Genomic DNA, 14,708 nt, shown 5'->3' with positions numbered 1-14,708 from the left:
TTGGATGCCGGCTAATGATTCTTTGTATGTGATTCTGTATAGCGATGAGACATATGGTTTTATGCAGTTAATAGCATTATTTATTTCTGTGTCCTTTCTCTATGTGCCTGTGAGCCCCTCGAGTCCAAGAACTGTGTCCTATTCATCTTTGTATCGCTACTGATTAACAAAGCACCTGTCACACAGTAGGTGCCTGAAAAATGTTTGTTGAATAAACGAGCTGGTATCCAATTATTCTCTCTCTCTCTAACATCTTCGGCTGCTCTCTCTTCATTGGATCTTTCTCTCTAGCTGTAGAAACATTCACAGGAGTGGGGGAGGCTAGAGGGAAAAGAGAAAGAGAAGGAGAGAAGAAGGAAAGAGAGGAAGAAGGAGGAGGAAGAGAAGACCTTCAGCATTAAATGGCCTGGTCTATGGAACACTCTCTGCCATGTAGCTAATGATTCAACCGGCAAGAGGCTCCATCCCCTTCTGTGATGTTCCGTCTCTGTTACACTAGCCGATATAATAGCCCAGTGATTTCACCTTAGCTATTACAATCAACACAGAATCACTTCATTCATTTTGTGGCCTATGGAATATTTAAGAGACATAGCTGAAAAATCCAATGTCACGTGACTTTAAGAAAGCTGTTTCAAAGTTGTTAACCCCGCCTGGAATGAACCCCTTCGAAACTGACCAATGACGTCATACTGTGTTGGCCTACCTGCCAATCGGTCAGCACATAGTTACTGAGCCCTCTGTATGTGCCAGGCCCAGGGCTGGATGCTGGGCATGTGGTAGTAAAAAAACCTGAGAGGATCCATGCCTTCGAGTCAATATTTTAGTAGAGGAGACAGGACCTTAAACAAACAAAGAATTATATCATTACAAGTGTGTGAAATGCTGCAGATGAGCATCACTCGTGGGATTCTGGTGACCATAGCCTGGGTGGCTGGAGAAGGCTTTCCTGAAGAAGTGATGTTTAAGCTGAAGTCTGGAAGGGTGACTACAAGTTAGCCAGGCAAAGGGAACCAGGACAAATATTGCAGATGGAGGGGTGACATGTGCAAAGACCCCAAGGAAGTGGGGTATGAGACCGAGGAATCAAAGGGGATTCCTACACGACGGGAGCAGGAAAGGGGAAGGGCGGGGTGGTGAGAGACGAAGCCTGAGAAGTCGGGGGACAGCTCAGGAAAGGTCTTCTGCGCCACTCGAAGAGTTTTCAGCTTTATTCTGAGGGCACTGAAGAGCTCTGGGAGGATTTTAAGCTAGAGACTGCCACAATCCGATTGGCATTTATAAAAATCCTCATTTGGGATGCCGAATAGAAAATGGGTTGTAGAGACGCAAGAGCAGCTTTGAGAAGCCCAGAGGGGAGGCTTAACAACTTAGCCCCTATGCTAAACTGGTAGCGGCCTGGGTGGCAAAAAGTAGATGTGTCTGAGAGATATTTAGCAGGAAGACTAGGCAAAATTTAGCGACCGATTGGATTTTAAGTTTGGGGAGACATGTGGAGGAACGACTCCTAGATTTTCACAACCTAGATCTCATCTGATGTCAGTTATAATGACGAATGACCTCTGTTCAGCTCCAGGTGCCTTAAAAAGGCTAATTTAGAGCAAAGCACTAAAGAAAGCATCATCCAGAAAATATTCTTGTTTATTTATGAGACTTTGCTTCATCTAGATAAGGATATAAGAGGTGAGTCAGAAAACGTGAGTAATTCAGCAGGACTGATTCACATTTTTAAACAAGGAGTGACACGCCGAATCACATCTAAGCAGAAACAAACTTCTCCAGCCTCTTACTCCAGTCCTCATTGCTCCATCCTTTCAGCCCAATCATTTGTTTAAAGGTGGCAGGATGAAATGGTGATTGTTTAAGGTCTCTGGGCTGAAATTCTTTTAACTAGGCTGAGATAAACACCACGGTCAGCATTAGAGTCCCTTGCCAGAAATCACAGTGTGAGTATCCACATTCTGACTGGTATGGCTGATAAACATCGATTGTTGTCACAGTTAAAGTTTCAGGCTGACCTATGGCTACCTCCGGGTTCTTTGAAAAGATACATCAAATGATCAAAGGACATGAGCAGAGTGTTTCTATAAGAAGAAACCAAATATTAGGAATTGTTTTTTGGAGAAAAAGTTTCAATCTCACTAATAAGCAAAGAACATTAAAATGAACACAGAGATGCCATTTCTCATCCATTCAGTTAGAAAAAATAATAAAATTTAATAATGCTCAGGCTGCGGTTTGTATAAACTTGTATGCTTATACATTACTTTTTTATACAATGTACATTATTATAATATCTTTGCTGGGAAATCTGACAGCAGCGAAATCTGACAGCAGCTCATAAAGACCATGAATTGAGCAACTCTGTCTTGATTATCTCTTTTTATGGTAATGCAACTTTAGGAAATAACTCCAAAGCTGCGTGTGGGTGGGTCCGCCTTACATGTACATAACGTATGCCACTTATATCTCTTTTTTTTTTAAAGAGGGGTGCGTAAAAAAAAGAAAGACTGAGTTAAGCCATTGGGTGGGTTATCTGTAAGCATCATGGTAGAACGTGGAGCAGAGTGAAGGCCTGCACCTCAGAAGAGAGAGTTTTCGTGAAGAAAGAAGCGGGATGATCTGGAGGTCGACACAAAAGCAGAGAACACCAAGCTTCTGCTTCCCAACCAGAGGGAAAAAATGCTCCATCCTCTAAAGAACTGCAGGGTAGTGGCCTCTTCGTGGTAAAGCCAGCCCCCAGGAGAAGGAAGTGAGTAGCAGAGTTTCCTTTGAAGATGCTGAGGCTTTTGGAGCTTTTCTTCACGAAGGAACGAAGGCTTCAGAGAGCACAGGAAGACGTTTTAGAGGAAAATAGCAGTGGAAGAAACGGCCCAGATGCTGTGGAAAAGGAATCGATGACAGGGCCTGGCATCTAGGGTGGTGCCTGAGCATCAGGGAATTCGAAGCCCGGTGAGATTAACTGAGCTGTCAATTCTTCACCTGCTGGCAAGAAACTTCTGCCTCTCAGTCGTGATATTTGTAGGAGAAGCTGCTCCTTCGACATCTGCAACGAGTTGTAGTGAGGTCTCACGGATGAGAGCCTTTTCTTGAGCCCTCCGATTCACTCAAGAGGTCCTGGGGAGAACTGTGTTGTAAATACCGAGAACGAGGCCGTTCTGACCCCCCCACCCCCCACCCCCACCTCAAAGAGCGATGCTGAAACAGAGCACAGAGCTTTACAACGCAATCTCAGCATCCGGCTGCATCGCCTTTGTGAAATTGAAGTCTCTGGGTGACAGTGACTGTCCCCTCGATGACTTTGTTCACAATAGCCCCAAACGAGGAACAGCTCAAATGGGCCAGCACAGGAGAACGGATAAATAAATGGTGGTGTATCCATACATGGGAATACCATGCAACAATAAAAATAAATGAAGCCTGATACACATCGCAGTATGAATGAACCACGCAGAGATTATGCTGAAGGGAAGAAGCCAAACGTGAAAGATTAAACACCGTGTGGTTCCCTTTATGTGAACTAGGACAGGGATCGTGGGGAGGGGGAGAACTGACTTCAAAAGGGCGCAAGGGAAATCTGGGGAGAGGAAAGGAATATTCTATATCTTGGTTAGAGCGGGAGTTTCATGGGTTTATATATTTGCCAAGGCGGAGAGACCCTGTGTAGCCACAGGTGAAACACTGCCCATGAACCATCTTGCTGATCTTTCGGATTCCGTGTGAGAGAAGCTTCTGTTTTGTTTGCTTTCTAGAAATAACTAACAGCAGCTCACTGACATCCAGGTCTTCTCCAAACCGCACAACAGGCGGTTTAATCTTCCGGAGTGGAAGCCTCGTTCACTGTTTTTCGGTGGGAATTGAGAGGGCTCTCCTCTGCCTGCTGTGGTCAGGGACTTTGGTGCATTTCATGGAGGGAATGTAGCCGAGAGATCTGCCGGAGGAGGCCGGGCCCGTTTTCCAAGGAACCAAGAACATCATTAATTACCTGAAGATGAATGAGCACACACCCTCCCCAGTACTTTTAAACAGAGAAACGAGACAGTCCGGTTTGGGAGGAAGAAAGATGAATTTGCATAAGATGAGCTAGGAAGAGGAGCCGGTGAAGACAGGAAGCAGCAGAGGTGTCCAGGTGCCAGCCGAGGCTGCCACCAGCCGGCCTTACTCCCCACCCCGACCTCAGGAACCTTCTCCATCACGTCCTCAAACACCAATTCCAGAGTTCTCTGTCTGGCTTTCTGGACTCATTTTTTTGCACTGCTTTTCAGCACTTCCTCAACTAAATGGTAGGTAAGCTCTCTGAGAGCTCAGACAGTCCCCACTGCTTTTTAATTATCAGAGCGGTTGTTTACCAGTACATGAGTGTCCTAACTGTAGCACCAAAAGCAATGGGGAGGAAACTCTTCGTTTAGGAAAAGACTTGGTAAATATTTTAAGGAAAGATGAGGCCCCCAAAATACCTAGGTCTGCAAGTGCCAAAGCAATCAGAGAATGAGCCTAAATGCTCTGTGTTTAAACGAACAAACCAAAAACTTGGAGTTGGACAAGAAGAAAGGAAAGAGCAGAGAGGAAGACTGAGCAATGTGGAAGGAGGTTGGAGCCTGATATGGATATAAAGTTGCTCGTGTTTCTACAATGTAGAAAATTCCTGCACCTCCCCAACCCTCATGCAGAGATCTATATGTACAGATGCCTGTGTGAGTGGTTGATTAAGAGAGATTAAGGGGCAGGGTAAGTGTCACATCCGGTCGGTGTTGTTGGATGAGGATGAAAAACGACACCAGCGGAACTCTGGGAGAATCCCTGGAGTAAACTTGTTCTGTTGGGAACCAGAACAACCATGAGAATGTTAAGATCCTGCAGAGAATTCTTTTGAATGGAGTTTAAGTTAGTGTTGTTTAGATCTAAAAGTACCAAGGAAGTCCCTGCTCTATCTAACTACATTGACATGATGTCACAGGAGTTCTCTAAAACTGGATGGATCTAATCTGGTCGATATGCTAATGAGACGAGACAGCCAGCTTGCTCCCAGTGCAACAGGCACATTCACTCGTCTGTAGAGGGGACGTGTAAGTCAAAGGGGATGGAGAGCACTAAAGGAACAGTAAAACATCCTGCAGAGGAGTGTTCTTTGTCAGTGAACAGTCAGGACTGTGTAGAATAACAGACATGCTTCCTGGAACATAAACAGCTTCTCTTGGCTCGCTCTTCTCCCTCTTAGAAGTACTTTCTTCTGCTGTCTTCTGAGTCACCACTCTGTCTGGTTCACCTCCTACATCACTGGTTACTCCTTCTCAATCCCCTTGGCTAGCTCCTTCTCTGATCAGCCCCTAGATATGGGAGTGGAGATTCCTAAACCCCAGATTCACTTACCCAGTTGCTAACTTGACACCTCCACTTGGATGTCTAATAAGCATCTCAAATTCAAAACATCCAAACCCAAGTTCATGGCCTCTTCAGCCACAGTTTCTTTCTTCTGATTCTCCCCTTTGTGGTACATGCTGCCCAAACCTACTACCTTTGATTTCTTCCCTTCCTCAGTTTCCATAGTCAATTATCAACAAGTTCTATGGACTTGAACTCTGAACTACAAGCTTAATCTGTCCACGTCTGTCATTTCCGGCTCTCCCACCCCAGTCTGGGACACTATCAACACCTGCTATCCTACGGTGATAGCTCCTAATTAGGTTCCTGCTTCTTTAGCTTCCCCGTGTCCAGTCTCTGCACAGCAGTGAGAGGGATCTCTTCACAACATAAGTCAGACCAAGGTCGCTCTCCTGCTTGAGCTCCTTGAATGGCTTCCCAACATACTCACACGAAAACCTTGAGTCCTTACTGTCGCGTATTAGATATCCATTGCATAACAAGATGCCCCCAAATTTGGTGTTTTCGAAACAATACACACCTATCATCTAGGACAGGTTCTCTGGGTCAGGAGCCTGAGAGCAGCTTGGCTGGATGGCTCTGACTCTGGGATCTCTTATGAGGTTGCAGTCAATGTGCTGGACAGTCATCGGAACGCTTGACTGGCTACAAGACCCAAGGTGTTTGACTCACAGTCCTGGTAAGGTAACACTGGTTGTTGGCAAGAAGACTTGGTTCCTTGTCACATAGACTCTTCACAGGACTGTTTGAGTAACTTCAGGACACAGCTGCTGGCTTCCCCCAAAGCAACAGAGGACAAGGCAGAAGCCCCAATATCTTTCATGACCTATCCTTGGAAGTCACACTCCGTTCCTACTGGTTATACAAGACAGCCATATTCAGTGTGGGAGGCAACCATACAAGAAAGTTAATCCCAAGAAGCAGGGATCATTGGGAACCACCTTGGAGGGTGGCTGTCACATGTGGCCTGCAAGACCCTACATGATCTGATCCCTATTATGTTTCTAGCCTTATTTCGTGCCACTGCACCCCTTGCTGCTCATCACGTTTCAGCCATCCTGGCCTTTCTTCCTCTCCAATATACTTAACGTGTTCCCTCTTCAGGAACTTTGCACTATCTATTCCCACAGCCAGAACGCCCTTCCCCAAGAGGTTTTCATAATCAGAATGTCCCCTTCTCTGAGAGGACTCCCCTGAGCCCCAGCCTAACACGACACCAGTCACCATCATACCAGCTTTGGGGGTTTTTTTCAGGGTATTGATCTCTATCCACTATCTTTTCTTATTTATTTGTTCATTGTCAGTCTCTTCCACTAGGATACAAGCCACATGCGAATAGGAAATCGAATCTATTTTGGTCATCGCTGTCTTCTGAGCACTTAGAACAGTGCCTGGAACATATTCAGATGACTTTGACAGACGAGTGAATAGAGAGCTTTCCAAGGTTTGACGAAGTTCCTCACAAGAATATCCACCTGCTTCTGACTTCATGCTTTCTAAGCATCCTTCCGACTCAGGTCCTTGAGGTCTTTACAACCAGCTAGGGAATGTCCTAGGAGACACATGTAACTAATAATAATATCAGTAATAGTTCATTCTCATGTAGGATTCACTATGTACTATACATTATCCCAAGGATATTACATAATAACTCATAATAACCCTATGAGGATGAGAAAAATAAAGACCGGAGGGTCTAAGTAACTTGACACCAGATCACAGAGCTAAGAATTGATAAAGCAGGATTTGAGCTGGGAAATCTGGTTCCAGAGGCCAGGTTCTTTTTTCTTTTTAAATGATTATATTGAGATATAATTCACATGCCACACAGTTTACCCATTTAAAGAGTATCATTCAATGGATGGCTTTTAGTATATTCACAGAGTTGTGCAACCCTCATCATAACCAATTATAAAACATTTTCAGCACTTCAAAAAGAAAACACTGCATTCCCTTGCAGTCACTTCCATTTGTCCCCAGCCGCCTCCCCCAGCCTCAGGTTTCCACTGGTCTACTTTCCATCTTTACGGATTTATCTATTCTGGACATTTCATATAAAATGGAATCACACAATATGTGATCTCTAGTGACCGGCTTATTTCACTTAGTACAATATTTTCAAGATTCATCCATGTTGCATGTGACGCATATCAGTACTTCATTCCTGTTAATTACTTGGTAATATTCTATTACATGGTTAGACCACATTTCATTTATCCATTCATCAGTGTATGGACATTTGGGTGTTTCCATTCTTTCGTTATTATGAATAAGGCTGCTCCGAACATTTGTCTGCGAGTTTTTGTATGAGTGCGTGTTTTCATTTCTCTTGGGTATTTGCTTAGGGGGTGAAACTGTCATGTGGCTACAGACACCAAGTTCTTAAATGCTTGTTTGCCCTACAGCCTCCTGCAGTGAGTGAATACTACGAACCAAACAATCAGTTTGGTTTATATATCAGTCTTGAGATTCTTAGCACAGTTAGCACCTGCTTGACCTAAGGGCCCCATCACCATTGTGCGACCTAAAACCCAAGAGGTGTAGTGTTGTCCCTGAGACGGAATGACAGAAAATGCCCCCAGAGGGAAAACTGTTGCAAGTTGCAGATTCCTTATATAAGGTTATTTCCCCACAAGGTTGATGCCAGTTTCTTTTCTAAGGGCAATAATGAGTTCGTATGAGTTCACCTGTACCTCTTCATCCATGGCCTTTTCTAATTAATGGCAGAAATTTGTGAGGTGACTGGTTAGTGTCTGGAAGTGCTGTCAATACCTGGGAATGGAATAATCCTGTTCCAAAAAAAAAATCGGTCATTTTAGGCATGAAATGCAACTGAGGTCTCATGAGTACCACCTTCCCCAGACCTTTAGCTCATGCTCACAGCACCTTAGGATAGAAGCTGCATCCCTCACGGTGATGGGTCTTTCTTCCCAGGGAGCTTGTCACAGTTTTCAGGAAGTTAGCTACGGAATCCACAAGACCAAGGAGCCTCAAAGAAGGGGCAGGGGGATTTGAAGGGGGATTGCTTCGGGATTTGCTCTTAGCTCTCGACAACCCCTTGCCAGGTTGGTGGTATCAGATGCCTCGGCTGTCACTATTCCTTTATTGTCATCCTCCTCTCCTGAGAGGGCCAGCCTCCGGGGCCTGTTGTGATCAGTGTCAGCTAATGAACACAGTGCTGTCTCTGGGACCTGCTCTGGAGAAGACAGCTGTCTGTCTTGGGTGTCAAGGCCAACACACACAGGTTTTGCTTTGATTTTTATCATGGGTGTGGTCAGCATGTTTTTCAAAACCAAATGAACTTTAGAATTCCCTGAACGTCTTTATTGGACCGAAGTTCAGATCTGTTTGCAGTTCTAGTAATAAAGCCTCGAGTTCACTCTCCGCCTTTCCTTTGGGTCCTCACAGAGCCTTTTACCCATGACCTCCCTTCTGCCTAGGACCTCCTTGGGAAAGGGGCTGCGGAGTCAGTAACATCGTTTTCATATTCTAGAGGGCACAAATGTGGGGCAACCACGCTAAGTGGTTTTGCTCAAGATCACACAATAAATGGTCTGTGGGCTGAAGCTGAAAATAAGCCCTAAGCTTGTCATTCATCACGCCCTGCCTGCAGCGGTAGAACTTAAGCCGCCTCTCTCCATTGCCTGCGGAGTTTGCGAAGGGAGGGGGCCACGTCGTGTAGGGAGCAGAGGTCTGCTGCACACACCCCCGGGGGAATCCCAGCCGATTCAAACGTGGCTTTCCAGCTTCTAGACTAGAAGGGAAAATCCAAGCTTAACGTGAAGGTACAGTATGTAACTTTGTTTTCTTTATCCTTGATAAACAGCCAGGCTATTCCAGGCTGTTCCAGGGCTGCAGAGGAACAATTTGGCCAAAGCTGTTCGTCTGTGGGCCACTGTTTAAAAACTGAAAATGTGGTTAAGACTAAATTTACCTCTTGGGGAAAAAAAGAAAAAAACTTTAAACAAGAGAAAATACACAACAGACAATTTTTTTATTCAGCATTGTAGTACCACCTGCTTGATAATAGCTCATGATTTTCCAGTTAAGAATGATGCATAAATGGTCAGCTAGGAAGAAAAATTTTGTTCCTAAAAGATAAATATTTGAATTTCTTTTATGAAATGCATTCTCAATGAGGGCATTTTTGCCCCAAAGGGGGAAAAAAGGAAAATCTGTTCTCGGAAAATGAAAAATTCTTAGATATTATCATAGTGGTCTTCCAAAACTCGATTCTAACAAAACCTAACAAAATCTTATTTCTTAATGTTTAATTTCCCTCATTAAGGAGAATTTAAATTCAATTTACTGTTTCTCTTTTGGAGGAAGTAATGAAAATTTCAAAACGGTTTAAAACACTGCTTTATGAGAAGTTTCACTTTCTCATAGAAAGTCTCCATCTGATCTTTTCTAGAAGTCTTAACGATTAACTGGGAGTCAGACTCCTAGGGTCATGTCATTGGAATTATGGCAGTCGCTCCTGCATGATCTGGGGGTCGGCATCCTGTTAGGATTTGTTGGGGCAGAGATGGGTGAGCCCTGGGAGAGAACAATGTCTCATGGCTCCGGCTGTCTCTGTCACATGTGCTTCTCAGTCACATGGCTCAGGACTGCAACCAGCCACTCGGCTGGTTGCTTATACTCGCAAGTGATTAATTTCAAGAGCGTCATGAACACAAACTTTGAAAAGGAAGATGGGAGAGATCTCTCTTAAATTTCTTTCTGGTGCCAGCACTGAATCATCGTGGCTCTCATTGTTTAAAATCAAGTACGTGTCCAAAAATACTGGACCTGAGGACCTGCAGACCTAGAACCTTGCTTGCTGCTGCTGCCCAGGGCCTCCTGCTGTTCAAAGCAGCCTACCTAACATGGTTGCTTTGGTGAGGGGGCGCGGGGGAGCGGCGTGTGGAGAGAGAGGCGGTTGGACACCAGAACTGGAGGCTAACGAGAACCCTGGCTTGATAAATAAGACCATGTGAATGTACTTGATCAGATGAGATAATGCACGTGATGATGCTTTCGAACTGCAAAGTATATAAAGTATATTATAAATCCTCCCTAATTGTGTGAATAAGCTATATGAAGAAAAGCAGTTTTATTTGAGGATGATTACCAGAATCCTGCCTTGATTTTCACCCTAAAAAGTTGGAACAAGTGATGGCTATTTAAAAAAAAAACAAAACCTTTCTCTATCTTTGGGTGACCAGGGCTTCATGAGAGTGTGTAATATATTGTCGGCTGTTATTCCACCTGGCCTTCTGTGGCCTCGTCTCGAATTGCTGGCTGCTTAGTTATTTTTCACTGCAATCCTGCCTTTCTTCTTGTGTCCATAGAAACTACCAGTAATGCAGGGGCTTGTCCTTTCGCGGGGCCTCTAAGATTCTCACAGCTTTGCTCTGAGCCTGCGTGCTTTGCCCCTTAAGCCAGAAATAGAGCTGCTGTATCTATTGGTGGTATCTTCTAACTCAAACCAAAAGTGTCCCTTTTTCCACTTGAATGCTGCTTAAGACGTGTCCCACCGAGAGGGGCCTTGCTCAAGATTTGGTTGTGGGGGATCAGAGGCCTCATACTTTGAAAAGCCAGCTGATCAGTCATTCTGCAGGGTAATCTTATGCCCCCAGCATGAAAAGGCACATGTACTGAAAACCCAGCTTTGCTATCAGGCAAGGAATGTGCATTAATTATATTTCATCACTTTCGTGCCTTTTAAGGGTTTGGTTGACAAAGGAATTTGTGCAAAAGATCCTAATATGTTTGACGCAGTTAACACTTCAGTGTTCTTACGGCTACAGAGGCAGCAGGTTGTGGGAATTACAAGAGGAGCCTCGCCAGATAAACCCAAGTTTGAATTCCAGATGTGATGCTTACTGGCTATAGGACCTCTCTCTGAGCCTCGGTTTCCTCATCTGTAGAATCTAGATAAAATAAAACCTTCTCATTGGCTTGTTAAATGAGATAATGAACAGAAGATACGAAGCATAGTGCCTACCTATAGTTAATGGTCAGTAAAAGGTAGATGAAGACATTGTGAATATTAGTGAAATTGGGAGCTGAATAAGAAAGGAGAAAAAACCGATTTGGAAGAGAAGGAGCTAAGTTAAATTCCACACAGAATTTTATAAATCTTATACTTAAAAAATTATCATATTCATTTTAGAATAGGTAGTACATGCACATAAGTAATTCAAAAGAAACAAAGAGATATACAGTGAAAATAAGTTCTCTCTCCCACCTACTTCCTAGCTCCCTTCCCCCAAAGCAACTAACATATGAGTTTTCTGAGTATCCTTCCAGAAATTGAAATTATTGAAAAAACTGCTTCTGAGGGAAATTAGTTTCTAAGGGATGAGATGACCTACTTGCTAAATATTAAGCAGAACAATTTGATAATAAAGACAGCTGCCTGCATGGTCTTGTTGGACCCCAAGTTTAGGGAGTGTTTTAATAGCATATTTAGTTCTCTGCAGCCTGAGCCAGACTGGATGAAGTCTTTCTAGCTATAATAAGACACATGGGCTCAGAAAAGCAATATGATTCAGAAGCAGGATTCACAGCTCCCAGAGCAGAGGGTCCCTCATCTTTGATGGAGGGTGTCAGGGCAGGGTGAAGCCAAACCATGGGATCTGAACTCTGGACTGTGGACTCATTCCCAACATTCCCCATTTGCCAAGCCCACATTGCCAACATTCCCTTGAGACTTAGGTCACATAGCTTCTCCTTCAGCTGTTAGAGGGTCCGAAGGACAGGTTAGAGGGACAATGCTCAGGGACCATGTGAGACGATCAAGGATCCCTTCCTGCATTCTCCCCCTGGCCGGCTGGAGTCCAGTTTCTATTCCGTAAAATGCACCGATCTTATATTTATCCAGGATGACTTGGTAAATTTAAACCTGCTCAAGTCTTAAGACACACCTGTTTATTGGATAAACACAGTATTTGTTGCCAAATCGTTAATAGGGTAACCATGTGTATATATAGAACTAAGAGAGCCCGCACACTGGCCTCCAATCTTTTGTCAGACAAACAAGTATTTAATCGCCCTAACTGAAAGAGACTCTGCAACATCGGCAACACAGCAAAACTCTGTCAAAGAGTTTCCACTTGGATCTATCCTGAATTCACTCTGCTGGAATTTGTCTGGTATCCCATAACTGAGGAAAACGGCGGTGACCATCTCCCATGTGACTGAAGACATTCGTTAGCCTTTGTCCCTCTAATACTAAATAAAAGCCCATCTGGGTTCTTTCATCTTCCGTTTACATTTAATTTCTAACTCCTCAGTTGCCCCTGTGATTTAGGTCTGTGTGCTCTCCTGCCACAGTCTCCAAACCCGGCGAGGCTGGTGAGGAACGTGCCCTGTGCAGAATATCAGGGAGGGTCCCTGACATAGCAGCTTTTACTCTATTTCTCACGTCCCCTGCATCCTATAAGCCTCTGGTGCTGCCTGCCTGATTCGGCTTCAGCCTGCGTGTGTATAGGCTCAGCTATAGAAAGGCGGTCCCATCTGACATTCCTAAATACTGTCTCAGTGAGAATGAGTGATGACACTCCCTCTTACGCTGGAAGTGAGAAGAAAAAAGCTTGCGGTGATGCTTGTAGAAATGTACTTTTCCTGAAGCCCAAATGCTCATGTTAATTTGGGAGAGGACAGAGATTTGATTTCTTGAGCAGAGCCAAAGACTTGGGAATGAAATTGATTCCTAGCCCCAGAAAGGCTGCTGGCAAGATGTTGAAGCACCCTGCTGTATTTCTTTGGGGCTCATAGCAGAACGAAGATAGCTTTTATAAACTTCCCCAAGTTTTGTGACTGGGTGACATCTCCTAAAACACTCAGCTAGAACAAAAAGGAGGAGGAGGAGGAGGAGGAGGAGGTGGAAGAGGAAGGGGAGGAATTGGAAAAGCATAAAGCATTAGATTCGATTTATAAGCAATCTATCCTATTCTTAGATAAAATGAGCCTGAAGAAAACATGATTGATTATTTCTCACAATACCCTACCATTATTAGGGCTGAGGTCTCTGAAGCTTAGTTAGATGAGGTGAACTGTGCCAAGCGTCTAGCACAGGGCTTTAAGTCATAGTCAGTACTCAGCACACGTCAGTTCTGTTCCTAATTGTATTGCTGATAATAAGAAGGGTTAAAGGAGTAATGGAGTTGACGTTATTCTAGCTGCCAATTAAAGTCCTTAGCTACATCGTCTTATGAAACACAGTCAGTAAATGGCATCTGTTAACACCAAAATTATTGGTTTGTTATGCCATGCTACCTCGCCTTCTCCTATGGTCACACTGCTCAGGGAGGGGCTGTTCCCGGTGACAGTCTGGTTTAGGCTGTCCGGCCACCTTGGGAGGGGCCTTGGAATAGCATCACATCCCTGCATCCAGTCACGTTCCTCTCAGTCCTGACTGACAATTATCTTACTGTCATGGTCCAGACGCCATAATAATAGTAATAATAATAACAGTAAACATTTTTAAGAGCTGAGGGCCAGGCTCTGACTTAAACACACTACACGCTTTATTTCACTTCGGCTCCTAAGACAGAATGTTTAGACATTGAGGACCCTTGCCAGAAGGGAGGACACCAGAAACCTTGCCACTGAACTATCCAAATGTGAAAAAGTTTGAGAAGTAAAGAGAGAATAAACTCCACAACGCTCCGCCCTTGGGCCATAAAACCAGAAGGATCGTGTAGAGAGACAAAAGACGTGTTTTGTGCAAGAAGGCAAGGAAAGCGTAGGTTTAGGGCTTATTAAATAAATGGGAAAGCGTTACTTCTTTTTGTAACCACAAAGAATTAAAACTTGTGGATAAAGATTTCGAGGTTAGGGCGAGTGAAAGAAAAAGGCTGTCTTGTTCCTTCCTGATTTCTGTTTTTATCCCAGGAAATAGAGTTTGCATCGCATGGGGTACAATTGGTCAATCAGTGAGGGAAGGAATCCAGAGCCTTATGCTGTGACAAGGAGTCCATTTCTAGAGTGATTTCCAGTCTGGAAAATTGTGCAACTCCCTCGGCCGCCAGTAGAGGTAACTCTAGACAGGGACTAGCTCCTTCGGAGGTTGTAGAACTAACTGGAAAAAAATGCTAACTTTTGGCTCCCAAAACGAGTTTGACCTCGCGGTTGGGACTCGCTGCTCCTGAGTGCCAGGGGACATTGGTTGCCAGTTCCCGCATTGCGGCCGTCATGCGAAGTCATTTCCGAGAAAATTGCTCTAATGCAGCGGCAGCAACCGTTGCACTTTTGCGACACTGTGGATGGCGGGCCGCATCTGCGGTTAGTGAGCAGCGACAGTGGCTGTTGCAGTTTTGCGGCGTTGCGATTGTACT

Source organism: Pteropus vampyrus, unplaced genomic scaffold, assembly GCF_000151845.1.
Source record: "Pteropus vampyrus isolate Shadow unplaced genomic scaffold, Pvam_2.0 Scaffold72, whole genome shotgun sequence".
Lineage (NCBI taxonomy): Eukaryota > Metazoa > Chordata > Mammalia > Chiroptera > Pteropodidae > Pteropus > Pteropus vampyrus.
The sequence above is the reverse complement of the archived record's forward strand: the minus strand, read 5'-3'. Positions refer to the sequence as shown.